Source organism: Lagopus muta, chromosome 3 (assembly GCF_023343835.1).
Source record: "Lagopus muta isolate bLagMut1 chromosome 3, bLagMut1 primary, whole genome shotgun sequence".
Lineage (NCBI taxonomy): Eukaryota > Metazoa > Chordata > Aves > Galliformes > Phasianidae > Lagopus > Lagopus muta.
This window is the reverse complement of record NC_064435.1, coordinates 68,163,761-68,181,873: the sequence shown is the minus strand read 5'-3', so window position 1 is coordinate 68,181,873 and position 18,113 is coordinate 68,163,761. Positions and strand designations below refer to the sequence as shown.

General features: G+C 41.8%; 1 protein-coding gene across 4 annotated transcripts in view; it reads left to right on the top strand.

Annotated features, from left to right (window-relative positions):
- The window catches only part of LOC125690933 (SUN domain-containing protein 3-like), a 71,849-nt gene that overhangs the window by 35,533 nt on the left and 18,203 nt on the right, over positions 1-18,113 (top strand). The gene's annotated exons all lie outside the window — the stretch shown is intronic.

The window sequence follows — 18,113 nt, the reverse complement described above, 5'->3', positions numbered from 1 at the left end:
TGTGCTAGCATAATTTCAGGAATGTTTTCCTTTCTTTTTAATTTGCCTCTTAGGTATCCTATGAGGTACAGCAAGTATATTTGTTCTTTTCAGTGCCCTGAAAATATAAGGGATAAAAAATAATTAGAAAACAGGGTAGCAGTGAGGAAAAACTTGAGCATCTGCCCTAAGCAGTTGCTCAGGTGTAACTCACATCATAGGGGATTCACTGTCACTGTAAGAGGTAACAAGGTACGAAAGCTCCTGGGCTCAGAGTCACTGGCATGCTGGATGTGCACCACCCCACTGTAGTGCTGTTTTCCCAGCCGATGTGTTTCAGCCTTGCAAAAGTGTGAGTGAAGAATAAAAATGTCAGGCGAAGTGAGCAGCATTACATTTAGGATAACTACTGTTCCTTTACTTTCAAGAATCACAAAAACCTTGCATATTAAAGGAAAATAAGAGATTTATATTTTTGTTACTGTTGAATATATAGGAGTAGTTCTTCATTTTCTGCTGGAAATGCTGTGCAGGCTGTTAAAATATTAATGTAAATAAAATGGTAATAAAGTAATAAGTGCTAATTTAGGATTAATGAAAATGATGCTGTCAACTAGTTTTACTCAGCTTCTTAACTAAGAGCTCAATGAGAACTAAGAGTGCATCTATCTGAATCTTTTCTGAATATGAGTGACTGACAACAAAATTTTTTGAAGTCACCACCACTAGCTATGTGTTTTTACCAGTAATAAACAAGAGCCATGCAGACTTTTGTGACTCCAGCATGCAGACTGTCTGAAACAAGTCCTGTCTTTTACAGCTGAAATGCACCACCTGCCACCTCACTGTGCTCGCATCCACTTTGTGGTCTACATAAGCATACAGCAAGCATTGAATGTCAGTGGGTGCCATTTTTTTTCTGCATGGAGGAATTTACTTTCACACCTTTGCTTCATCTGCACTACTTTGTCAGGCACTGTTTTGTCAGATTGCATCTCTGCTGCCAGAGGACAACAATGTGGAACAGAATCTTGGTGGGAAGGTTCAACCTCTACTCTACATATCACCAATATCTGCCTCTGACATTGTGGCTTACATAGTAAAAGAGGAGGCAGGGACCACGAGATCACTGAGCTCAGTATCCTGAGAGAAGGATGTAGAACAAGAAGTAGGATTGCAACCTTGGACTTCAGGAGAGTTAACTTAAGCCTCTTCAGGGAGCTTTCGGAAGAATTCCATGGAATATGCCCTAGAAAAAAAGAGAGTTGTTTAATACAGAATCACAGAATGGCCAGGGTTGGAAGGGACCTCAAGGATCATGAATCTCCAACCTCACTGTGTAATATTAGATTGGGCTGCCCAGGGCCCCATTCAACATGGCCTTGAACACCTCCAGGGATGGGGCATCCACAGCCTCTCTGGGCAGCCTGTTCCAGTGCCTCGCCAGTCTCTCTGTAAAGAACTTCCCCCTGACATCCAACCTAAATCTTCCCTTCCTCAACTTAAAACCATTTCCCCTTGTCCTGCAGTTATCTACCCTTTCAAAAAATTGATTCCCTTCCTCTTTGTAGGCTCCCTTTAGGTATTGAAATGCTGCAATGAGGTCACCTCACAGCCTTCTCTTCTCCAGGCTGAACAAGCCCAGCTCCCTCAGCCTGTTTTCATAGGGGAGCTGCTCCAGTCCCATGATCATCTTTGTGGCTCTCCCCTGGACCCTCTCCAACAGCTCCCTGTCTTTCTTGTACTGTGAGCTTCAGACCTGGACACAGTACTCCAGGTGGGGCCTCACAAGAGCAGAGCAGAGGGGGACAATCACCTCCCTGTCCTTGCTGGCCACCCCATCTTTGGATGGAGCCCAGGATACCATTTGCCTTCTGAGCTGCAAGGGCACACTGTTGGCTCATGTTAAGCTTCTCATTTATCAAGACCTCAGGTCCTGTTCTGCAGGGCTGCTCTTAGGGACTGCTCCTTCCAGTCTGTATGGATGCCTGGGATTCCTCTGGCCCAAGTGCAAAACTTTGCACTTTGCCGTGTTGAACCTCAAATACTCAATACTCAAAGATTAACTCCTCTAGGTTCAAGAACAATGCATCCCTATGACAAGAAATCAAGTAAAGGGAGCAGGAGACCTGCATGGATGAACAAGGAACTCCTGACAAAACTCAAATGTAAGCAAGAGGTACACAGGAGGTAGAAGTAGGTATAGACCATTTGGGATGGATATAGGGATGTTGTCAGAGTACAAGAGCATGCAGAAATGAGATGCGGAACATCAAAGACCATGTACAATTAAATGGGATGTTGAGGACAAGAACAGCTTCTTCAAATATAACAGTACTAAAAGGAAACCAGGAAAAATGTGGCCCTGCTACTGAATGGGGGAGGCACCCTGGTGACACAAGATGCAGAGAAGGCAGAGATATTAAATTACTTCCTTGCTTCAGTTTTCCTCGTTTTTGGCAAGGCCAGCCCTCAGGAATCCCTCACCCAAGAGGCCAGAGAAAGTCTGAAGAAGCATTGGATGTTGCCTATCTGGACTTCAGAAAGGCTTTTGACACTGTCTCCCATGATAACCTCGTTGGTGAACTTAGAAAGTGTGGACTGGATGAGTGAACGGTGAGGTGGATTAAGAACTGTCCGAACAGCATGTTGCAGAGGGTTGTGATCAGAGGCATTTTCCCTACAAAGGGAAAATATTTTGGACATGAGGACTTGGAAAAATTCTTTGCCCTTGCTTGTCAAATAGGAAACCTTGGGCACTCCTCCAGTCCCAGTCGACAACGAGGCGACCAAACCCAGCCCCTCCTCACAGTTCTGTCTGTAACTTCCATCAGCTTCTTCTCTGACTTTTGTTACATCCAGCAATTTCTTATGTCGCATTCATCAGTTTATTGTATACAGTTACCTTAAGCTTGAGCCAGGGCCTACGACTTTCATGAAGACCTCAAGAGGAAAAGTAAATACTACTGAACTGATTAAAGAAAATAATAATCAGCAGACAGACAAGATTGGGATTTTGAGATCGGTCACATCACATTCCTTGAATCTTTCCTATACATTCTTTGACAAACTCCCACAACCGCTGGCAATGGCTCCTGAAGAACCCACTATCTCCTAATGCATAAGAGCCACAGAAACCTACTCTCCAAATACACAAGCAAATTAGCAAAGCAAAATGGCCTTGAGTGTGTTCTCCCTTGAATTAATCACATTTGTGTCACAGACACATGGGGAAGAGCGCTTTGCAACCATAGATTTGCTGCTGGAACAGAAACTCGTATTTCCTCTCTTCTAGCTCTGTCCCTAGACTTCATGCTATACAGTCAGTCAAGGGTATAAATACCAATGAGGGACAATGGAAAACGTAGCAATAGTACCAAAACTATGTGGATATATACTGAAAATTCAGAGTTTCTAACTAGCTAAGATTCTGCAAGCTATCTAGTGGAAATAATAATCTTAGTTGTTGCTGTGGGTTTTTTTTTTTTCTTTTTTTCTTTTTAACTGTGAACTGGAGAAGTCTTACAGACATGTTGCTACTTAGGAGAAAGTTTCCAGTAGGAATGAGAACTTCAATGACTTCTACATGGTGCTGCTGATCTCAGTCAAATAATAAGAATGTAAATCAAGGAAAGAAGCCTTAGTACTTGTAACATTTTGAATATAAACTACATATTCATGATTCCACCAACAGGCACATGAATATGTGATTCTGAGCTCAGCTTGCTGACTGTAAGCTCTTCAGACCACTGCTTCAGTGAAGAAATTTCCCATTCAGCTATTATGGATTAAAAAGTTATAACTCTGCCCTGGAAAATATAGACAGCAGGCACATTAAGATCTGCTAGAGGGACAAGGAAGTCTTCACTGCAGAAGAACCTGAAGTCCATATGTTTGAGTGTTCATACTACAGTCAATAACTTCCGCTGAAATGCCACACTGAAGTATGCAAACAGGGACAAAGTGGAGAAATTTAGAAACCAAAGTGCAAACCAATCAAAACTACTTGTGTTCATATTCTAGCTACCAGCATGTGTTAAAGTACCCCAGTGAGCAAATACTTTGGAGCTTACTGAAAGTAATCAACATCCGGAATATACAAGTTTTCTAATTGCTCTACACATTGAAGATATGAGTTTCAAAAGCACATATTTTCTGTAATGGTATTGAATTAATGCTGTATGTGAGAGGGGGAAAAAGTGTGAGTTGTATGCATAATTGCTAATTTTGGACAGGATTTTCTGAGATCAGAGGAAGTAAAACAATCAGTCCTTAAAACCCCTTGAGGACTGTTACCGTGTAAGTCCTTTAAATGTTTTGTGGTACAATTACCATTGAAAAGAAAGAAGTCCTATCAAACAGTACATACCTTATGTTGGTGATGCAATATTATTGTAACTGAAATTAATCAGAAAATGTGATATTGAAATTCTGCACAGCCCAACCTAATTTTATCACAAAGCATTGATGAAGACATCAGCTCACACACTGATCACAGAATCACAGAATTGTAGGGGTTGGAAGGGACCTCCAGGGATCATCGTGTCCAACCCCCCAAATGTGTGTGTGTGATGTGTGTGTGTGTGATGACAATTCATGCTAACAAAGTGCAAAGATCACTTAGAAATAGCAAGATATTAATACAGATGAGAAAATAATATTTTAATTGCCTATACCATGTCTTCTAATACAAAAGAAGGACCTGCTTCATGATCATGCATTGCTTCTTGCTTTATACTTCTTGCTTTACAATGTCAGCACTAGCAATCTCATTCTATAAATAAGCCCATTTGGTGGGTTCATAGTCTGTATTTCCTATGTAACTAAAAGTAGGATTCTCTCACACTCTGTATGTTACACCTACTCCTCTCCTTCTGGTTAACTAAGGCATTTCTCAATACATGACTGCAGAAGATGTACCCACTAAGTAGTCACTTACATATTAACTAAATTAGATGGGGCTTATGCTGCAGATTTGGCCCCAAATGATTCATGGCCTGCTCAGACTCATTTACTTTTTTTGGCAGCATTATCTTTTTCTTTCTCTCTTCCAATGTAATGGCCTACTCTTCTGATGTCTTTAGAAAGAGACTCTGCTTGACTACCTATCTAAACCAGCTAACCTCCGATTCTCTGATTGGCTTTTTATGTTGTTACCTATTTTGAGGAACATGATGTGCGGCAATAAGCAGTGGGTTAACCTCAGCTGATCACCAGGTGTCCATCAAACCACACTCTCACTCTACCTCCTTGGGAGGATGGAAGGAGAAAATGTAATGGAAAAGCTCTTGGGTTCAGGTAAGGATAGGGACATCACTTTCAGTGAAGCAATACTTACGTAAAGAATTTATTTGCAAATCTGTGCTTAAAATATGGTTTAAGTTGGTGTCTGCATTTGAGCATATTCTTCTGTTATTTATAGGGATTTATTCTTTAAAAGAACCAACATATCTGAATGGAAAATGGCAATTACTTTCTATGTATACAGTATAGAAACTATTTAACTGCTGGTGATTTGGAGCTGAAATGCACTTGTGCTTGCTTGCCTTTTTATTTTTTGGAGCACGCACATCACTTTTTCCTAGTAATGTTGGTCTGAAGTTACACCGGTCTGAATTGACATTTTCTTAGGTTGTTCTGTTCCATAGAAAAAGGAAAAATACAGATTTCACACAGTGTACAGTACAAAGTATATATATATATATATCAAATCATGAAGCACTATCTCAGACTTTTTCCCAGCAATACTCAATTTGCTCAGAGCGAACTCGTAGGTAGTAGAACATCAGGTGAGAAACCTTTGTTCAGAACTTATGAGTTGCTAAAATTGTAGTAGTCAAATTCCTGCCTATAATCTGAAAGATAGAATAGGGATTGTCTTTTGGGAAGGAAAGGTTGGAGCAAGAAATGACAGAGAATAAGTAGCCTCGTTCTCAATTTCTAATATACAGAATATTCTGTCCCTGGTGCACACCTGATTTTATTGCAAAAATGTATTATTTAGATGTTAAATCTGTCAGAGAAAGTTTTCAGAATAGATCAGGCTCCCGTTTTGTACTTCTTTATAAAAACCTAACAAAAAACTGATGTCTATGTCTAGACTATGTTTTAACAATAGTTACACCATCTAAAAGATACTGAAACTCAAACAAAAAGCAGCACTAATCATTTATAACTTTGCTACAGGAGGGTGAACACTAAGAACAGTAACATCTGTTCAAATCATATAGAGGAAAAAACAACATTCAGTTGCTACCATTTATATGTTTGTAGCAAAAGGTGGGGAGGTCTTCAAGTAAAATGGATATCAGACTAATCAAATTGCACCAAAAACTAAAAGTAGCCACCTGGTAGTCTTTCTTTCAATTGCATTTCATTGTTCACTGCTCAGTTAAAATGAAGTCAGAGAGCAATAGGAGATAAGGCTTGTATTTATAACTGGTCCAATGATGAAAGGATGTACAGACTACTGGCTTCTAGTGCTTTCTCCACCAAGCAATTTCATCTATGATTAAGAAGTATCTAGATGGCTAATGATGTGCTGCTGAGGACTTAAAGACTCAATCCTTCATCAAGAAAAATGCATCTGAAATGGGGTGTTCTCTAACCGTGCTGAGTGCTCCCAACAGCTGAATGTAGTAGACTGATAGCAACCAGCCCTAAACTGTTTTTTGGAAGGTGGAGGCATAGTTTGTTTTTTTTTTCTTTTTTTTTTTTTCTGAGTTGCATGAGTGGATTAATGGATGAATCTGAGTTGTGTATCATTGGTCTTACAGTTTATTACATCAATATGGAGGTGATCCTGAACTTTCCTGCCAACAGACTATATTACAGAGTGAGGAAGCCCTGTGTTTTGAAGATCCATTTCTTTTATTTGCTTACTAAGGCCATCAGGGATACAAATATTCCTAGTGAATCCAGACTTGTTTTACTTTCCAGAAATATGCATTTAGAGCACCTACAGTCTAGTGCTTGTTTCGTGAACTCGAGCGGATGATGTTTCACTGGAATGAAATGTGCATGTGTATTGGGTATTAAGTATCTCCAGTGCATTTGTTCAAACATGTTCCACTATTCTAATGACTGAGTCTACTTAAGACTAAATCATTAGAATACAGTGAATACACTGAATGTCTTATGTCTTTCTGATATACTTTATTTGAGCAGGGGCTTGGTTGTGTAAGCTATTTTAATTAACACTTTTAAGAGAAACCTTCACCACCTGCTCTCCTTTAAAATTACAAATGTGAAAGGAATCGTATTCTCAGTAGTATCATTAAAATTCAAGATATCAAAGATGTAAATGTGTGCCTTTTTATTCAGTCCAAGAGCACTCGATTGCCGTTTTCCTTTTTACTGTTTTTTGTCTCATGTAGGACTCAAAAGACTGAGCATGCTAAATGCTGCCAAAATGCTTTATTGACTGAGCTCTTGGGACTGCAATTGAAATCATGGATGACTCACATGAGCTCCTGAATCACAGAAAAGAAATACATATCATAGCAATATTTTTCTAGGCCAATAGAAATTTTCAGGAGAATGTTGTGGATTTCTTCTGCATCAAATTTCCCAGCTTTATCTGTTGTGGAGGAAAAGAGGATTCATCAGGAACAACAAAACAGAACTCATACCACCTGAAAATTAAAACATGAATAACAGAAGTAAAAAAAAATCTTCTTGAAGCACTGTAGTACTTACAGTTATTATTTCCCTTCTCCAGGCGCTTGAGAACTTAGTTAGGATTTCTTCTGTTCTGCATTGACCTCCAGAGCAATACAATCATCCTTTCTATCAGCATGGTCAACAAGGAGAACATTCTTAGCTTGCTATCTCAGAAATGTCCCAGCGATGTGCCTCCTACTGTACTGAGCAGCCATAAACATGTAATGAGATGTATGCCAAAGACAAAGCTGAGATACTAGGACTGCCAGGGAAAAGTCCTTTCATGCAGTATTTATCAAAAAGATTTTATACAGTAAACAAAAAAGCCTCATGTTAGTTCATTCTCAGTAAATCAGAGTACATGAAAGAAATGATTCTATCATCGTATTAGCTTGCTAGTGGCAATCTAATGCAGGATTGTGACTACCAGTTAGTGTCTTGGATAGACAAAATCAATCTGCAAGACTATTCCAGGCTTCTACAACCAAAGAGACCTTCTAGGGATTTTTTCTGAGGTGTTCAAAAATATCAGACAGATATCTCATTTGCAAATGAGATATTGGATATTTTGAATGAAATTACTACTATTTTTCGGTGTAAACAAAAACCACTGGGTTATAAAATATTCAAGAGCTGTTAAATAGAAACATTATAACTTACAGAGACCTAATGGCTTGTCCAGAATTACTCTGATCTGTTCCCAAACAAAAGGAACAGAAACCATAATTCTAAAATAATTCAGAAGCAAAATTATTCAACTAGTATATTAATCTTATATTTACAGCTCATAATCTCAGCATTTTCTTCATTCTTTTAGTATTATATATTTACATTGACTTTATTCCATATTTCTTGTTAGTTAATATTAAATACTCTTAATACATTAATGTTACTAGTGGATTCACCAAATTATTTCAACTTCTTTATTGGCCAGATTTCCATTAGAATTGGTAATTCCTGATTTAATTACATTCCATTAATCAAACGAAAAATGAGACATATCTAATGCCAGTAATAATTTGGTTATGATTTATTACCTCTTCATTCACAGCAAGTGATTTCTAGTCTGTTAATCTTTTTTTTTTTTTCCAGTATGCTACACTGTGTAGCACAATACACAGTGTCATTCCAAATTTCCAAATATCATTTCCAAATAAGAGGTGAAGACACTATTATTTCTAATTTTCTGCCTTGTGACTTGAGGATCTCCCTTACATGAGTACAACATCTTGCCCAACAGTGTCCTGTCCCCTCAGGTGATGACAGGAGAGAAGACAGAGAAAAGTTCTTAAAATAATACATGGTAGAAGGGACTTCTGGATGTCATCTGCTCCAGTCTATTCCTCCTCCGTCCAAGCGTTTGGGTTGGATCAATTCAAGTTGCTCAAGACCTTGTCCAGTTGTGTTTTGAATATCTGTAAAACTAGAAACTCCATAATGCATGTTTCAACACGTTTATGCTTGACAGATGAGGCTGACCGAGCTATGTAGTCTGATCAACACTTTGCACAGGAGGTCCTTTTATAGAACTCCAGTTTGTTGTAAAACACCTTTACAATGCCACCAATGGATGCAAATTCGTAAAATATAAGCTCTAATCTTTCATACTTTGTCATATATATCCTTATTCCTTCAAGTCAAGATAGGAATTGCACTAAGTAATGGCAACAAGATTTACATGTCTACTCAACGACTCAGCATAGCCATTTTCTTAGCTACTCTCCACAAATCAAAATAACACCGATACATTAGAGACTATTTTTAATTAAGCCTGTAGGTCCATATAAAAAATAACACATTTTTGTTTTGAGTTAGTGTAACCATATGATTGAAGAATTTCTGTAAACCTCTACATTGCGAGTCATCACAGAGAATTTACTTGCATCATTTTGTTCTCTTGTTTTTATATCAGAATGCTATTGTAGAACACTTAACAGTGTGATTTTTGGTTTTTTTTTTCTTGCAGGGTTGTCTGTTTGTTTTTATGGATTTTTTTTTCAGAGTACATGAATGATTTAAAGATAATACAGAGGTGCTGTATACTTAGCTTTTAATGCCTCTAAATGATAGGTTCCATACCCTGAAGAATACTCAGCCTATGGATTATAGTGCTTGAGACATTAGACTACTGCTCTAGGAATTTGGATTTAGATACAGTAAAAATCCTGGCTATATAAACTATCAGGGTTATATACTTATGATTGCTGTATACTGCATGTGGGCAATTAGTCAGTTCATTAAGTATTCTCAAATCTAGCATGTTGACAAGGTAATAGCATTGTGAATACAGTATCTTTCTCCATAAATAACACATGACACCTGAGACGGTGCAAAGGTCCAACAATTATGAACAGGATTCATAATCCTCTTTTCTTTTCTCAAGAGGGACTGCTAAAATTGCCAGTATTACTTCGGAGTACTTTTTCTCATAGCAGAATCACAGCATTCACCTAGAGTGGTTCTGAAACCAACAAGCTAACATGCGTCTGAATGCTTGGGTTTTACTAGCCTGAGCCATTTGCCCAGTGGTGAGACTTTTGGATTCTGATTTCTCCTATATTTGCTGTTCCTGGGATTGTTGATCAGAGAGCTACCTAACATAAAACTGTTCTACAGATCTAAAGAAGGCCATTCTTGTTGTCCTGTTGGCTCCAGGAATTTGGCATTATATTTGGGTAATTATATACATATATTTATACATATATGTAATTAGAATATACCTCCACTCTGCAGTCATGAAACTTCCATAGGCAAAATGAACCCTCTGAATTTCTAATAAAACTGCAAGCTGCTGGGTTCATGACAGTAAGATGGACACTGATACCACTGTCTAAGGGAAAAGTAGACACATCATGAGTATCTGCTGCTATTTTGGATCATTTCAGTGGCCTAAATTGGACAGGGAATATTTGAGCAGATGTAGAACTTCAGTTGTAGCATATAACCTGCAAGTTATCAGGGAGGTTACTAGTGAATTTCACATAGTTCCAAGTTCTGATAGCTTCTGAGTAGATGTTTTCTCATTTATAATTTGAAGATTGGCACCTGAAATTTATCTCTGTACTATACTGACCACCTTTCCTGTATATTGTCATAACTACAATTACCACTGAAGTTGAAGATAGTTGCTTTTTTCTTACAGTCAAATTCAATCCCTGCTAGAATCCCTTATAGTAGTTCTGACATTCAGTAGACCAAACATGAGAGGAAGGCAGAAGGCTTTTTATGGTTTCATTTTGCCCATGCTTACTCCTACTGAAGTAGGAGTTATGACTCAGTGGTAGAAGAGGAGGCCAATATGTAGCACTGAATGATTCATTGCAAGTATTTCAGAACTCCGCAGTGGTTACCATTAAAAATTTTATAAATGTCTTTTCCTGGAGAGATGGCTTATCTGACGGCTCAGCTCTTCCAATGTGGGCTGACTCAACTTCCCCCCAACCTCCCTCAAAAAAGCTGGGAAACATTAACTTCAAGCAAGGTTTGTCTTCCAAATTTCTACATTCCTTTGAGACAACCTCAAGAAAAATTGGATTTATGATCATTTCCTAAGTTTTGAAGTGGCGAATAGAATATATCTTCAAGGGGAACTGGGCAGTTGCTTATTATTCAAAGACGTGACAAAGTTCTTGAGAACTAAGAGAATTTTAGACTTATTTTTTATTAGACTAACTTGCATACATGAGGTTCCATCTAAAAGTACACAGCCAACTTTACATTCAGATCTTTGTAACCCTTCACAAGCTATCCTGGCAGTATTTTCCCTTATTTTTCTCATGCTATTGCTCTCCACAGACCTTGTGATATTTTCACAAAGGCGGACCAGGTTTCCAAAAGAAACTTTATCTGTCAGGAATAGAAGATGAGTCAACTGTAAAGAGTGGTAAAAACAAAAAGTTTAAAAAAAGTAATAAAATAAAAATTGCCTTTTAGTTCAGGGTGAAAGGATAACCAAACTTTTCAAAACTTGTGAAGGAAACATACCCACACCAGTCTCAGTTTTTGTCTTCCTGTTGTTGTTCCACCATATCTCTGAGGCACAGGTAAATAAGCATGCAGCTAACTATGAAGTGAGCCAAACCCTCTCCAACAGCTGTGCTGTTAAGACTGAAAGTGACTAAGGAAAAAATCACCTTATGAATTAGTGAACTGATTATGGTAGTTCAATAAATCCGCTGCTAATCTACTGCCTTCAACCATTTGCATGTGTTTACTCTTATGAATTCCGATGAAAAGCAATTTTCAGGAAAGTACTCAGGGACAAGGAGTACTCACAAGAAAAAGTCAGCAACTCTTTCAGTCTACTCAAGATTGAGGACAGCTGTATGTCTTCAGCATTTTACAGCAAAAAATGGCATACAGATGCTTCAGAAACTGCAAAGATGAGAAAAAGCCAGGAAAGCCCCTGCCTTTCTTGAAAACAAGGCAGAGCTTATTTTCATTGAAACTGTTTACACTGTGCTGTAGGCCAAGAACTGCAATTGAGCCACACAAACATTCAGGCAAACTGTGGCATGTTCCTTGAGAATCCAATCAGTTTCAAAAACCCTAATTCGTGATGCACTGTGGTCACTGTCTGTGGCAGTCACCTCTGGTGCAGGTGCTTTTTTCAGCAGAGAAGGGGACTCTGGTGTGAACACATTGAAACAAGGTGACCACCTACTGAAATGGCTGGGCTGGGGCTGCAACAGACTGGGGGGGCCACAGACTTTCTGGGCAGATGAGTGCATCCGAGCAGAGATCCTGCAGAACAGAATAGCAGCCCACACCTTTGATAGCAGGGAACTCTGGAATCTGGAATTTTCCAAGGGGCTGAGAGGAGTGTCATAGGTGCAAGTGTGCCCAGCTCGATGAATTCTTTGAGCGGGTGGCCATGTGTGAGAGGAAATCACCAGGCAGCTTAGTATTTAGGGAATGCAAGGTACTGTGCAGTGACATGGGCACACCCACAGCCCTGCCTTCAGTCCCTGTAAGTTGAAAGTAAGCAATCTCCCTTTGGCTAGATGCTTCTTTAGAGAAGCTATGCCCCTTGTCCACAAACACTTGTTACATCCCCTGCCCAAATCTGATTTCTATGACACAGTGCTCTGAGCTTCTCCCATTTTCCATTCTCCTCTCTCAGCTTTTCTTTCTAACCGCTATAGCTTTATAGGGCAGCAAACTTGCTAGGCTGATTAGTAGAGCTTTAAACTAGATTTGATGGGGGAATGGGATGTACTTCTGAGTGACAGAGAAGAGACAGGAAACTGTCATTTTAGGAAGCAGCATGGACAAACTTCAGAAGTGTCCCAAAGAATTTAGGAAGGGCTCCTCTAAGAAGACAACGTGTCTGACAGCCCATCTGAACTGTCTCTACACCAATGCACACAGTGTGGGAGATAAGCTTTTTTTTTATTAGACAACTTGGATACATGACCTTCTGTTTGCAAATAAATAGACTGCTTTACATGCAGAGATTTGTAAACCTTCACTCATGCTGTCCAGGCAATACTTTCCCTTATTTTTCTTGTGCTCTTGTTCATGCTGCTATGCCCACAGTATTGCACTTGAAAACCCCAATAATGTTATTTTGTCACATGGACAGTGGTGGCTGCCAGCGTGAATATTGTGTGCTTTTCCTACCCCTTGGCACTATGGCATTTTCTCACTTCAAAATGTAGATAATTGTCCTCCTGTCTCGCCAACTCACATTGGATGTATATAGAGCGAAGTCTGGCCGAGGTCTCACACCACAAGGATTCTTATGCTAATTGCCTCATGGCTTCTGCTGGAACAAGGAACTTGCAACATTATCAGACCCACTCCTGATGATAGAAATGTAGCCAAAATCTAGGTATTTCTGGTAGTCCTCTCATGGTTAAGTTGTATAAAAACAGCTAGAAGGACTGTTGCAGAGGTAGCAAACCATGATGCTCCCAGCAGCGTTCAGTAAAGCTGTACTGTTCCACTTCCGCAATGAGCAGTATGAAGACAACTTGGTGCACAGTAACTGACTCAGAAGCGAGCAATCACTTCCTGGCATAAACCCTAATGACTTCGTAGACTAGTTTCCTAAAAAGAAATGCTTGTTCAAAACAATCTGATAAATTATTTATTTTTTTTATAGGGAAAAGTAAGTAGAAATGAACACTAACATGCTTTCATTCCCGTACAAAAGGCATTCTATAAAGAAGGGAAATACATTAATGGCTTAAGTTACCATAGGGAAAAACAAACCAAACAAACAGAACTCATGTATTGTAAATGAAGAGTTTGACTATGAAAGCTTTCTACTATAATTTTCTGTAAGGCTTCTACTGAGATGAAATATGTTGATTAGCATATGAATAACTCTCTAATTCTTTTGGCAGAAAAAACAAAGTAGAAATTACATACCTTTTACCGTTCAAGATGTCTGTGATTGTGACTTCTACAGCTGGAAGAAAACAGAAAAGAGGCCTTTCTTAATCACCCCTTGATGTTAATACAAAGGCAACAGGAGAAGCATCTGAAACAAACCATTTAAGTTACTATACACTTGTCAAACAAAAAGCAGTGTGACAGCATGACTTCAGTCTCTCAGAGGAAAGAGATGTTTTTGTTCGATGATTGCTGATGCCCCGGTAAAATGCCCAACATAAACGTAGAAAATGAAGTTTAAACATACAAATCTTTTCAATTTGTCTCTTTTTTTTTTTTTTTTTTCCTTTTTTTTTTTTTTCTTTCCGTGTACCAATAAACCATTATAATTAATGATACAGGAATTTACAGACAAGAAAGTAAATTGTTTCCTTTCATTGTCAACATACAATGGCTATTTTCATAGTTCTGTTACATAGTTCTCTGTCCTGTTATAGGTATAGCGGTCTTCTGTGCTCTAGCTGAATGCTCTGGTTTGCCAGCAGGAACAGGCTTGGGATGCACCGTTCAAAAGTGGAGTGCTGGTCCTCAGCACTCACTTAGATGTGGCATACATGTTACAACAGTGACCTCCTGTGGTAATTTTACTGCTTCGTGTTCTTCAGAGAACACAGAGACTGTGTTTCAAATCTGTGGCAAATGTCCACCAGTGTCCCTGCCAGGCAGAAGCAAATCTCTCCCTATCCATAGCCAATATTGAGATCATAAAAAAAAAGTATGCTCCACATCTATTGTTGCTGTATATGGAAAGGCATTATAATTAAAAGAATTGAGTGTTATCACACTGGGAGCCTTTTGGTGTCAGCATAGGGCTCTACAATCTACGGATACTTGCTACTAGCAAAGTTACAAAGGCAGCCAGCATTTCTGTGCAGCCGTTCATGTACAAAACAATGTGAGCAGTCCTTAATTCCTCCTGGCCTTGCTTGACCATTCTGCCTGTGTTTTAATTTGCAGGCACTGCTATTGTTCATTCAGAGACTTCTCCCTCCTGGATTGGGAGTGGGAAAGTTTTGGCAGTTGTTGCCACTGATGGCTTATATTCTTGAAGTAAGAACACTGAGAAACAAAGGAAGAATGGTGCAGGGTAGAGGGGGTCAAATGCCCTGCTGAGGGTTGCCTTTACCCTTGTCTTCGTGTCTCCCGTGCTCCTGTGGCTGAGTCAGTCCTTGCCTCAGGCGATCAATCAGTGGTTCAGGCTGTGACTCAGCAGCTCCCATACACCTTCTTTGCCTCAGTCCTTAATAGTAAGACTAGTTACTCCCTGGGCACACGGCCCCTTGTGCCGGTAGGTAGGGATGGGGAACAGAATAGGCCCTGCACAATCCACGATGAGATGGTTTGGGACCTGCTCTGAAAGCTGGGTGCTCACAAGTCCGTGGGGCCAGATGGACTGCATCCTAGGGTGCTGAGGGAGTTGGCGGATGTGGTTGCCGAGCCACTCTCCACCCTCTTTTGGCAGTCCTGGCTAACTGGAAACGTCCCATTGGACTGGCAAACGTGACACCCATCTTCAAGAAGGGCTGGGAAGGTGATCCTGGTAACTACAGACCTGTAGTCTCACCTCGGTGCCAGGGAAGGCCATGAAATGGATCATCTCGGGTGGCCTCACGGACCAGTTAATGGTAAGCTGGGGGTGAGGCCCAATCAGCATGGCTTTATGAATGAAGGTATGGCTGTCAATGTGGTCTGCCTGGACTTCAGTAACGCCTTTGGCACCCTCCCCCACAACATTCTTGTGGAGAGGCGGCTGCCAACGGTTTGGATGGGCGTACGCTCCGCTGGGTGAAACGCCGGGCCCAAAGAGCTGTGGTCAGTGGAGTTAAGTGCAGTTGGCGGCCAGTCCAGAGTGGTGTCCTCCAGGGCTCGGTACTGAGGCCGCTTCTGTTTAACATCTTTATTACCGATCTTGATGAGGGAATTGAGTGCACCCTCAGTGGGTTTGCGGATGACTCCAAGTTGGGAGGGAGCGTTGCTCTGCCAGAGGGGGGAAAAGGCACTACAGAGGGACCTGGGTCGCTGGGCCGCGGTAAACTCTATGAGTTTCCGTAGGGCCAGGTGTCGGGTCCTGCATTTTGGTCACAACAGCCCCAGGCAACCCTACGGGCTTGGGGAGGGGTGGCTGGAAAGCTGCCTGACGGAAAAGGACTTGGTGTACTGGCGGACAGTCGGCTGACTATGAGGCAGCAGTGTGCTCAGGCGGCCAAGAAGGCCAGTGGGATCCTGGGTTGCCTTCCAAAGAGCGTGGCCAGCAGGTCAAGGGAGGTGATCCTCCCCCTCTCCCCTGCCCTGGTGAGGCCGCATCTGGAGTACCGTGTCCTGTCCCGGGCTCCTCAGCGCAAGAAAGACAGGAAACTTGTAGAGAGTGTGGAGCGGAGTGCTGGAAGGATGTGGAGTGTGCCCTCCAGGAGGAGGTTGAGAGGTTCAGGAGTATCAGAAAGCGTGAGCGGGAGGCAGGCTTGTGGTGTAAGCCTCTGAGAGGTAGACGTGGGGGTGATACTCATCAGGCAGGGGTGGGCCCCCTGCCGTTGCCGAGCAGAGCGAGGCAGTTTGAGAGAAGAGGAGGAGTGGAAATGGGTCCCGGCCAGGCGATGTAGGCAAGCGCCGTCCCGACCAAGCTCGGTTCCCCAGGTGCCTCTGCAAAATAGGCGTGAGGCCCCGGAACTCGAGGGAGAGGTGGATCAGGGTGTGGGGGAAGGTCCACTTGCGAGGCTGTCCCGGGCGAAGCAGTCGACCTCACGCATCAAGACTGCCTCCACCGGAAGGAAAGAAGGGTGGCTGTCATTGGCAGCTCCCTGCTGAGAGGAGCGGAGGGCCCTGCATGTCAGCTGGACCCTACCAGTAGGGAGGACTGCTGCCTCCTTGGGGCGCGGGTCAGGGCCGTTTCTGGGAAACTTCCTGGTCTCACTGGCCCTTCTGATTATTACCCCTTATTGACAGTTCAGGCCGGCAGTGATGAAGTCACTGAGAAAAGCATGAGGACTATGAAAAAAGACTTCAGAGGACTTGCGCGGGTAGTTGATGGAGCGGGTGTGCAAGTGGTTTTTTCTTCTGCCCCTTCCGTGGCGCGGAAGGATACAAAGAGGATCAGCAAAAGCCACCTCACAAACAAATGCCTTAGAGGTTGGTGCAATCAGAAGAATTTTGGTGTTTTTTTGACCACGGGATAATTTACTTGACATCTTATAAAAGGCAACAACTGACGTGCATGTACGTGCGTGGAAATTCTCACGAGCAGGGAGAACTACGTGCAGTTTTTTCCTGTTGGTGCTTTCTACCAGCATCTGTGGTCCTTCATATCTGCTTGTGCCCTGGCTGTAATGAAGCACTGGCTGACAGTAGGAAGACAGATATAGGAAAGCATTGGAAAAGTCTGGGTACCCGGAGTGAGACATCTGATGTACAGGGCATCAAAAGCAGGGACCGAAAAAGGCAGGCGGCTTGTAGCTCCCAGCCCGTTCCCCTTCAGCAAAATCCTACCAAGCAGGCTGCTGGGCAGGAGGTGTTTGGTTTTTTTTGACCTTGTAGGATCTTTTCCCCTGCAGGCAGGAGGTGCAAAGCCTGTTCCCTGTCCCTCAAAACATGGCGCTGGCTGCTCTGCGGTGACATCACTGGCCATTGTGAAGTCACAAAGGGCCCTCAGCACTGAGGCAGCTTGTCCCCGCCCTTGGCCACTCTCGGTCCTGACGGCATAGCTGTTGGACAGGGTTTGGCTCACTCCTTGCGAGCTGCGTCTTTTGTGGCTTGTGCTTCGAGCTGCGTCTTTTGTGGCTTGTGCTTCGAGCTGCATCTTTTGTGGCTTGTGCTTCGAGCTGCGTCTTTTGTGGCTTGTGCTTCGAGCTGCGTCTTTTGTGGCTTGTGCTTCGAGCTGCATCTTTTGTGGCTTGTGCTTCGAGCTGCATCTTTTGTGGCTCGTGCTTCAAGCTGCATCTTTTTTGGCTTGTGCTTTGAGCTGCGTCTTTTGTCGCTTGTGCTTGGAGCTGCGTCTTTTGTCGCTGTGCTTCGAGCTGCGTCTTTTGTCGCTGTGCTTCGAGCCGCGTCTTTTGTCGCTGTGCTTCGGAGAAATGGCGGAA